Below are 11,642 nucleotides of genomic sequence, written 5' to 3'. Positions count from 1 at the left end.
TGATGATACACCGTGCCTAGTTGGCCGGGCAGTCACCACTAGTGGGCGGCGTGAGATGATTACCCCGGAGCGGGAGGCCTGAACGCAGGCTAATGATGTTATTACAGTATGTGTGTATGCATGATATGTTTTAAACGTAAAGGCGAGCATGCATGATTCTGCCTCAAGAGGCACACAGTTTCAGTCATCTTTCTTATTATGCTTTCTATATTTCCTTATTATGTTATTATATATGCCTTACATACTTAGTACATTGTTCGTACTGACGTCCTTTTCTTTTGGACGCTGTGCTCATGCCCACAGGTAGACTGAGAGACGACCCAGATTCCTAGGAGCCGGATCAGCTTAAATAGGAGCACTTCCATATTTCGGAGGTGCAGTTTCTGATATATTCTTTTGTGTACATACTTGGGTATGGCGGGGTCCTGTCCCATATTCATGACTACAGTGTTCAGTTAGAGGCTCGTAGATACTTATGTGTGGGTAGTAGATGTTATGTGACCCTCATTTTATATTTTGCATATCATTCTTTTGCTGCCGTGAGGGCTTATGTATATATATACATATGTTTTACAGAATAGTTTATGATCAGTTCATATCAAGCATCATCTTAGAGATTATATGTGTATAGGTTGGGACGATAGTATCATGATGAGCGGTGCTCGGTAGATAGCTCCGGGTACCCGTCATGGCCCTTTAGAAGGGTCGTGACACTATCACTAGGCTGAAGTAGATAAATCCCTTCTCTTGCTTCACCAAAAACTTATGGCTTCCTCATTGAAGGGCCCTGCAACATGTACCCAATACTAGTGAAAAAGACCGTACAAGAAAATTGATAGCAAAACCTATGTACTGACAATAAGTTATATCTGAAACTAGGTACATGTAGAACATTTCTTTAAACAATATTAGGAAGGATTGAAACTTGTCCTATATGAGTGACAGTAATTTTTAGAGAATTAGAAAGGTTGATATGTAAAGGTTTATCAAGAGGTGACAAAGACAAGAAAGCACTTGAGTCAAAACACATATGCTCAGAAGCACCCGAATCTACTATCCAGGTGCTGGAATTAGAAACTCAAAAACAAGAATTTAAATATCTGAATATAATACCAGCCATTGTGTTTGCATTTATTTCTCCATCTGAGCTGGTTGCTGAGCTTCTTTCCCCTATTTTTGCTTGTTTTATCATATGCATAACCTGAGAGTACTGATGATTGCTAAGTTCTTTGATTCATGGGATTCATATTGTTAAGTTGCTGATTCATGAGATTCATGTCCATGTTTGCATTTGAAACATTTTCTTGTTCTTCTCCTGATGTGACTACATTGCTCTTGACTTGTCCTTGTTTGTTTCTTGCATTAGTGAACTGAAAATCCTCAGGATACCCCACTAATCTGTGGCAATCATTAGCAACATGACCTACCTTTTTACAATAGGTACAACTGACATTGGGATTATATTTTGTTTTCCTTCCTCCGAAGTTGGGAATTTTTGCCCTGCATTTCCAGATCTTTGAAAACCAGTATTGAATTTCTAAAAATAACCTTGAGTTCTTTGTGATTGAAACTGTTTTCCACCTCTAAAGGGGGTTTGAGTGTTATTTCCCACCATAAAAGATGAAGAATCATTTCCAATTAGAGGATTCATATAAACTTCCCTTTGACTCTCATCTTGCAAAATAAGGGAATAAGCTTGATTGATTGATGGCAAGAGGTTTTGCATTAGAATATTTCCTCTTGCTTGTGAATAGACATCATTCAATCCCATGAGAAATTGAATGAGTCTCTCACCTTCAAGAGATTTCTGCAGCTTCTCTTTTCCCTCACAAACACATTTGCAACTGCACATTAAATTAGCACTGAGGGAATTAAGTTCATCCGACAGTCTCTTCAGTTTGGTAAAATATGCAGCAATGTTTGAACTACCTTGAACTAAACTATTCAGTTGTTTCTGCAGATGGTAGAGCTTTGCTCCACTAGATTGGCCAAACCTATGCTCAAGGTTGGTCCATAATTCTTTAGTAGTTTTTGAGTAGATGACTGAGTCTGCAATCTCCTTTGATAGTGAATTTAGAAGCCATGAAGTCACCATGTCATTGCACCTATTCCATAGTTGATAATCTTTGGAAGTTGGATCTGCAGAAGCATGAAGACCAGTAATGAAACCAATCTTATTTTTGGCTAAGAGAGTAATGAGAATAGTTCTCTTCCAGCCTTGATATCCTCTTCCATCGAAAGGACTGTTCACCAAGGCCATGCCAGGAGAATCAGATGAATGCAAAAAGTATGCATGATTTGAGTCTATGGTGTTAACAGATCCAGTATTCTCAGTTGTTTCCAGAGCTGGGGTGTTTTCTGTAGGACCTCCCATGATAGATTAAAAGATGAAGAAGATATAAATTTTGTGAGGAATTTTAGTGCTTGTGCTCTGATACCATGTAATAAATTGAAGATGAATATTATGGAAAATTTTCTGTGTATGTTGTATTGAATGAGAACACCTATATATACATCTCTACAAGGAATATCAATGAAAGAAAATAATTAAACCTATACAATTTGTCTAATTCTTATTGGCTGCCATATAACAAACTTTATCCTTTTCTATGTACTACTTGAAAATCACATTTACAAGTGTCCTTAAATTTGATCATGTGGTTGATGTTGTTTTGTCAACTTTCTATGGTTGAGATGACTTTGTGTTTGTATCCACATATTGGGCTGATTTTCTTCTTGTTGCATTGTGATGTTGGGCCTATGTTATTTGAGATTCTGAACTTGAGCCATTTCTCCAATCAGCACAAAAGCTTTCACTTCACTATTTCCGTCTTTGTCTTCTGAACTTGAGCCCATTTCCCTAAAAGCTTTCACTTTACTATTTCCATCTTTGCGTTCTCCGCCATTTCTCTTCTTCTTTCTTTCATCATGTGTACTATTAACATATGCATTTTCTGATTGAGGATTTATTCTAATAGGTTGCCATGCTCAATTTGTAAAAAAATAATTTTAATTATGCTTCGATTTTCAATAGAGTCATGTCATAGTTAAAAGAGAGTATAACATACGGTAGCAGCTCAAAATAGTATAAATGACTATAATAATCCAACTTTTTTTTTGAGCGTTTATGCCTACCTTAAATCATGATCCGAGGCCTTGTGTAATCAATAATACTCCCTCCGTCCCAAAAAGATTATCTTCTTTTCCTTATTAGTTTGTCCTAAAAAGATTGCACATTTCTATTATTAGAAATATTTTAACCTTATGAGATGATCTACATCCACACGAATATTTAAGGCTTGTTTTGGACCACACATTTCAAAAGTCTTCCTTTATTTCTTAAAGTTTGTGACAATCTTTTTGGGACGGAGGGAATACTATATTTGAAACTTGTTGGAAGTATTTGAATTTGTCACGACCCAATTTCACATAGTCGTGCGGGCACCTACCTTTCCCACCTCGGTAGTTGAACCCTTAACTCAACATTCACAATTAATAGAAAATAGCGGAAGAAAGTAAAATAACGTAAGTCTGACAATATCATATAAATAAGTACGGAAGTAAATGAAATCCACCCAGTATCTGGTTTAGTCATACAAGATCATCTAAACTAAATACTACTAGTCTGAATAATAATACATAAGTAGTCTCAAATCATGTCTCAGAATAGAAGGAAAGACATAATAATAGGAAGAGTCTTCGGGCAGCGAACGTCCTCATGCTCACCCTGAACAGACTCGAATCAGCAATCCTTGAATATCAGCTACGAGGAGTAGAAGTAGATACCACCTGGTACTCTACATTCATAAAAGCATGCAACAAGTGCAGTCAGTACAACCAACAAGTACTGGTAGGTATCAGAGGCCGACTAAGACTAGCTAACACATATAAAAACAACAAAGTAAGATAAACACATAAACTAACAAAGTACAAGTAAACACGAATCCATATCCACCATACAAGTCATCACCTATGTTATAGCATCTAAGCTCAACTGTGTCAAGTCTCAGTATAATCAATCTGAACCAGTATATCACAATCATATCACAACAAGTCAGCACCTATGTTATAACATCTAAGCCCAACTGTGCCAAGTCTCAGTATAATAATTCCGAACCACTATATTACAATCATATCACAACAAGTCACCATATATGTTATAGCATCTAAGCCCAACTGTGCCAAGTCTCAGTATAATTATTTCGAGCCAGTATATCAAAATCGTATCACAACATATCATAGGAAACCAAAAGTACAATGCAATGCAATAATGTATGTATGATGAATGCAATGCATATGCACCGCATACATGTACTTCGACAACGAAACATCACATCTTGGCAGCACAACCCATGAGGGACCCGCGAAGTCCATGTACGACTCGCTCCGAAACTGACCTCGAATCACGAGCACTCTCAAAATCCCGATAGAAAACCTCCGGTATCGAGCACTCAATCATTCCCGAAAAGAGACCTCGGACAACGTACACTCATTCCGCTCCGATAAATGACCTCGGATCACGGACTCTCATCTCTCTTTTACGCTCTCCAACAAAGACCTCGGAGGCTACACTCTCTCACTTATCATCATTAGTACCATAACCATGAAATATCAATGTATCATAGAAATGAGTATGAATACGATGCCATGTAATATCAATAACCAATTCAATCCCAAACAGTACTATACATGACACACAATAATATCAATAATAAGACTACACAATAACCCATAATGGAATCACAATTCTTATCTCATTATCAATCAAGTAAAGTACCGCAATATCATAGCAATGATATATCACTAATCACCAATATCCGATGTTTCAACGTGGCAACGAGCCAATAAGTAAATAAAACAGGATAAGTCAACAATGCAACGGGGTGGCTAGCCCCCAAATTACACAACAAGGCTTAACCTAAGACAATATCCAACCCAACTTTATACATGGAGGTTTACATGCATTCTCCGACAATATCATCTAAATACACGCTTCTCTAATCGAAGTCTCAACATAAGGTAAACCGTAACCTACCTAGAAAGCCGAATAACAAATCTCCAACAGTCAAAACTTAGTCTTTCCCTTTCTTTGTCCTAGATATAATGAAAGTCTAATCATATCTGGATTAGAAAATTAGAATCAAGAAGAATCATTATTCAAACCTTACTTTTGTTCAAGACCCAATCCTAACTCATGAAATGGGGTTTATGAACTAAAAAGAGGAAATTAGGAATCTATAAGTCTCAATATGAAATTAATACCTAGGTGATCAATTCCCATCAATTATAAGCTAGAAGAACTCATGGATTACTCAAATTCGGATTCTAGGCAAAACCCCCAATTTTGGGTATAAACCCTAGCTTTTCAATTCAAGAATTAATCTCTAACAATGGTAGATATAAGCTCAACAACATTAGATACATAAGATTTTATAACTAACTTAACCAATTTCGTCGACATAATCAACTTAGGAAGTCTAAACCCTTTTTAAGAAGCTTTCATAAAAACCCATTTAATCCCTCTTTGATTCTATAGATTTCAAGCATTAGATTCATGATTAGGAGTAGTAATTGATGAAGTCTAAGACTAAGAGAATTACCTCAATGAGGAATCTACCCCAAAACTCCTAAAATGCCTCCCAAGCTTAAGTTTATGACAATAGAATAATGATATAAGGATTTGGGGTTTTAACAAGTCATTAAATGATATCACTGCCCATCAACCGCTTCTGTGATCACGGGACTGCTATAACGGTCCTGTTTCAATACTCACCCCGCCGCTACGACGGTTACCCAGAAAATGCACTTTGGCGCTTTTTCAGCCTGGCCACCGCCATAGCGGTGCCACTATAGTGGTACACCAGAAACCAGAAAATAATTCAAGTTCACAAACTCATTCCGAAATCCGATTATCACCCAAGGCCCTATACACACAAATCAGATATGCAGATATAAATATAAACATACTACGAACGCACTCATGGCCTCAAAATTCCCAACGGAGGTCCCGTTGACCGATTCAACCCCCGATAACTCAAAACTAACTTTCCACCCCAAGTCCCAAAATGCACCCGAGTGCATTGCGAACCGAACTGAATATACACACAAATTCTCATCATCAGACCTCTCGAAATCGACGGATTCCCGAAAAAGGTCCGTTTACCCAAAAGTCAACTCTTTTCTCTTTAAGCCCAAATTTCTCACAAAGTCACCCAAATCATATCCAAAGACCTCGGGAATAGTACCACCCGTCTCCGCGGGTCAAATATAAGCTGATATAGCTCGGGAAAGGGTCAACGGGGTCAAACTAGCCGTAACGACCAAACGGGTCATTATATCAGATACCAATTAAACAATTAGTCGTCCTCGAGAGACAAGGAAGAGAACGAGGAAAGATACCTGAGCCCGCAACAACTAGGGATATCTCGAACATATATCGGGCTCCTTCTAATAGGAAGGATTCTCATCGAACAAAACTGAACCCCAACAAATGATATAGGAACTATCAGGATGGTACTTCTTCAACAGAGAAACATGGAAGACCGAATGAACACCTAACCGGCCTGGTGAAAAACTAACTTATAAAATAGAGGATCAATACAACGGATAGTCTCAAATAGGCCAATACACCTCGGGCTCACTTGCCCTCCTTCCCACATCGCATGACACCCTTATTGGGTGTAATATTCAGAAAAACCTGATCGCTCACTTTACCAGTCATAACTCTCCAAACTTAGCTCAAGCTCCAATTCTCATATTTCCGTATTTGAATTTCCCTCACAACTAATCCTCGAATAAACGAATTGCTTTTGCTCGAATCCTCTAATTTGATAAAACCGCAGCTCTGAACCCGATCAATAGGCCCCACAAACACTTTCCAACACCAACGTAATCCTTTGAAACATGACCACAAACCGTAGCCCATTCTGAACTGGAAAGATATTCTGATTCTGCTAACTTTTCTTTCGTACTTGCTAAAGCCGTTTTTTTGCATCGCGATTCCTTAGAAACATATGAACACACACACCACAAACCTGAAACCATGACTTACTCTCGCCAGAAAGAATCCTTGATTCATCTGAGTTCTCTATGCAATTTCATCAAAATTAGTCTTACTAACAGCTAACTTGGCTAGTTCCAAGTCTTCTTAAACCTTCAAATAACCATACTGGAACCACACCACTGAATATCTCATTGAGAAAAGTCCATCGGAACCCAACTGACCACTATAAAGACCTTTCGCACAACTATTCCTCCTCGAATCTGTACTAAGTTCATTGTAAACCATCATCCTATATATGTAACCGTTCTCAGAAAATATCATCAAATCCACTAGAAAATCCTGACAAAGCTCGGTGAATCTGTCAAACCTCAAATCTGAGCCGAAATGCATCGAATCCTTAAATATATTTCTGAAAATATAAACATAGACCATTAAGCTTAACTCGAACCATTTGACCGTGAATAAAGGTACCACCGTTGGATACCACCAATAGTCACTCGAACTGACTCTAAATTTTCGAAACCAATCATAGTCCTACCACACATCTGTGGCGGCCAATTCTAATCTTTTACTCATGCATAACAATTCATGCCGGTCACCCTCGACTCCAAAAGATGAGTCCTATCCAAGCTGCCAACTTAGTACCGAAGAGCTTTACCTTACGATTCCAATCTTCATGTTTCTCAACCTTTACCCCATACACTAATCTGATACACTTCGAACCTTTCGATGGAAAACCTGTAGCCTCATGTAATGCCCCTGTAACCATCAATATCCTATAGTATCACCTAGATATGCCCGCAAATTTTTCGAAAGTATCCAATCTTACACTGCCGCTCTAAATCTCACGCAACTACCCCCAAGTCTTTAGTAACCAAAAGCGCTTTCCCAAACTGTCCAGTCAATATTATTTGCAACATAAAATATTACCACGAGTAGGTTCTCACCTTGAAGACATAACTCTAGTCCTCACATAATAGGGATTCCACAAATCTTTTCTCTTAAAGCATGCTAACTCATCCACTATAGAATGTTACCAAACTTATCTGACGGTGTACCACCAAGCCACTTCTTATAAACCTAAATATGTCGGTTCACTGAAATATGCTTATCACTAGTTGTTGATCACGAACCCCACAGAATCTTCCTCGTATCACTTAGTCCATTTCTGTAGACTTCCTTCCTTAAGTTCACACAACAATCACACCTCATCTGAATATGCAAGACAGCAACGCCACAATCTAAATAGACTCAAGTAATCCCAAGATCTACCTCATTCTTGCCGACTCTCAGTAAACTATACCTTTTCTTGACTCTTTAATTCCTCAATTTCTATCAGTTCACATACATCGACATTGTCTGACCATTACTCGAACCCACTTAGTAGTCTATCACATAACCACAAGTCTAGCACACTAGCTGAATCATACTCGCACACTAGCTGAATCATACCTGGAGATAATAGTAGGCCATACACTATTCATTATAGTTTTCCCTTAACTCACTCAAATCTAAACTGAAAACTCTCTAAATCCAGCGTATCGCATAATCCCAAGTTCGGCGTATCACATCGCTAATCCAGCGTATCACATCACCAAACTTACTCTAAACTAAAAATTCTCTAAATCTAGCGTATCGCATAATCCCAAGTCACAGCGTGTCACTCTCTAGTAGCGGGATCTTATCAATTTTAAACAATGAATACAGCATTCCCAACCTTAGTCCGCCACTCACCTCTATTAGTCTATGACATAACTGAACATACTAACTCAAGACCACTCTACACTGTACAATCGCAACCAAGCTCTCACGTCACTAACTCTTGCATTAACGATTTTCTTTCTGCCCTTAATCTCGAAGACACAAATCAACCTCATCGATCATACCCCTTTACTGTAGGTCATGATATAACGCCCCTACAATCCAAACACGACTCAAGTACCCATATTATCTCACCTCAAGTCTTACAAACCTTAATCCACTGAACCTGATAGCAAGATACCTTATTGTAATCCTTCAGTTCCCGTATTTATTTCATTTCGAATCACTTTTATCACTATCAACCAAAAAAAAACTCAAATCTGCTCGATCCTCTAAACTAATCATCCCTCTAAGCCAAACAAACCACAAACAATATCAATATTTCTCCTCAAATCTAAGTGTTACAACCAGTAACTCCGTAAGTCATTAACTCATCGCATACGGCCATAGTTGAAGTTATTTCTATCAATCTATTACTAGCTCCTCAGAAGCCTACAACTCCGTTAAATTTACCGATCAATCGATGTGCCCATAACATTCTCTTTATAGCAGAGTAGTCTGTTAATACCAACGAGCCCATAACAAGAATGACCCTTAGCACCAGTTGCAACCTCATCCTGATAATCATGTCAGATACCAATTTTACCTTCCCAATCTCACGAAAAGTACTCTGAAGTCTCACTTCGCCACATGCTTTCCACAAAAGATTTCCTTCATGTCCTTATTGTGAACTTCTTTTCTTTATTACCCGCGACCACACTATGTTTTCCCAAATTCGATGGTCATTATTGAACTTACACTTATCCTCACATGCCGAAGTTTAATACTCTACCGTTGCTAAATCATTGACCTGCCATTGGTACACCAGTGTCACGCACACCATTATAAATCCTTGACGAGGCTGAAGTTTTTCCCAAACCGATAATATCATCGAGCAAGCTACTATTGTTAAGCCATCAATGCACTTTGTCACTTCCGAGCAACCCAACATTGAGACATGGAGATCATGTAACCCTCTGAACTATCTTTTCTATTTCTCGCGAACTCCCACAATAACCAGTCTAATCGTGACTCCACACAACAACCGAGTCTAATCGCGACTCCACACAATCGAATCCTTAGGCTATAATTAGATACTAAACTTGATTACGTGTCTAAATCAGATTAACACATCTTGTACCATACCATAACATGACATAACTCAACCATTCACATAAGAATTTAAGGACGAGTTTCCACCCTCCGTGGGTGATTAAGATAAGAAAGTCTAGATACCAATTGGGATCGAGTAGATACCAATTGGGATCGAGTAGATACCAATTTGAATAAAGTATCACGAAAGAATGAAAGAAAGTGAAGTTTCCTAAATGTCCGATAGCCTCTCGTAGATAAGTACGGAGCTCATCGTACCGATCCACGAGACTCTACTAGACACGGTCTTGTATTATAGATCGGGAAACATAGGGCTCTGATACCAACTTGTCACGACCCAATTTCACATAGTTGTAAAGGCACCTACCTTTCCTACCTCGGTAGGTGAACCTTTAACTCAACATTCACAATTAATAAAAACTAGCGGAAGAAAGTAAAATAATGTAAGTCTAACAATATAATATAAATAAGTGCGGAAGTAAATGAAGTCCACCCCAGTATCTGGTCTGGTCATACAAGAGCATCTAAACTAAATACTACAATTCTGAATAATAATACATAAGTAGTCTCAAATCATGTCTCTCAGAATAGAAGCAAAGCCATAATAATCGGAAGAGTCTTCAGGCAGTGAATGTCCTCATGCTCACCCTGAAGAGACTCGAATCAACAATTATTGAATATCAATCACAAGAAGTAGAAGTATATCCCACCTGATACTCTACATTTATAAAATAATGCAGCAAGTGCAGTCAGTACAACCAATAAGGAGCTCTGTCTGATAATTTCCCCTTGGCCATTCATGAAGTGAGGGATGGACATAGTCGGGCCATTGCCAGCAGGATCTAGTCAGGTGCATTTTACGCTGATAGTAACTGACTATTTCTCTAAATGGGTCCAGGTGACAGTGTACAAGAAGGTTCGGGAGAAGGAGGTAATCGACTTTATTTGGCAGCACATAATCTGCCAGTTCGGAATCCCGAAGGAGATAACTTGCGACAATGGTCCATAGTTCATTGGATCGAAGGTCACTAAGTTCCTGGAGGATTTGAACATCAAGCGTATAAATTCTTCTCCGTATCACCCTATTGGGAATGGTCAGGGAGAGTCGACAAACAAAATGGTTATCCAGAACTAGGACGCCAAGGGTTCTTGGCTGTTCAAGCTTCCGGAGGTACTTTGGGCTTATATTACAATGGCTAAATCGAGCACTGAAGAAACTCCTTTCTTCCTAGTATATGGGGCGAAGGAATTGATTCCGGTGGAGGTCGGTACTCCTAGTCCAAGGTACAATGGGGCACAAGGACAACTCAATGCGGAAGCAATGTAGGTACAATTGAATTTGCGGGAGGAACACAGGGACCTGGCGTATATTTGGATGATCGCCCAAAAGTAGCGGATGGAACGTTACTACAACCGTTGAGCCAACCTTCGACACTTTAAAGTGGGGGACTTGGTACTTCGAAAGGTGACAAAAATTACTCCAGATGCCAATGTTGGAAAGCTTGGGTCGAATTGGGAATGTCCCTACAAGGTGATCGACATTGCAGGCAAACGAGCATACCAGCTGGAAGATAGCAACGGGGACAAAATCCCAAGTAATTAGAATGTCAACTTCCTTAAAAGGTACTATGTCTGACCGGCGAGACCGTTATTGACGGTGTTGCACTCTTTTTTCCTTCTTTCGATTTTTGTCACAACTGGGTTTATTCCAGCAAGATTTTTAATG

General features: G+C 38.9%; 1 long non-coding RNA gene across 1 annotated transcript; it reads left to right on the top strand.

Annotated features, from left to right (window-relative positions):
• The first annotated feature begins 261 nt into the window (after window positions 1-261).
• On the top strand, window positions 262-2,483 carry LOC132032382 (uncharacterized). Its single transcript, XR_009408436.1, has 2 exons — window positions 262-374; window positions 1,961-2,483. It is a non-coding gene; the product is annotated as an uncharacterized LOC132032382 (long non-coding RNA).
• The last annotated feature ends 9,159 nt before the right edge of the window (window positions 2,484-11,642 follow it).

The sequence above is a fragment of the Lycium ferocissimum genome, chromosome 10, assembly GCF_029784015.1.
Source record: "Lycium ferocissimum isolate CSIRO_LF1 chromosome 10, AGI_CSIRO_Lferr_CH_V1, whole genome shotgun sequence".
NCBI classification, from domain to species: Eukaryota; Viridiplantae; Streptophyta; class Magnoliopsida; order Solanales; family Solanaceae; genus Lycium; species Lycium ferocissimum.
The sequence above is the reverse complement of the archived record's forward strand: the minus strand, read 5'-3'. Positions and strand labels throughout refer to the sequence as shown.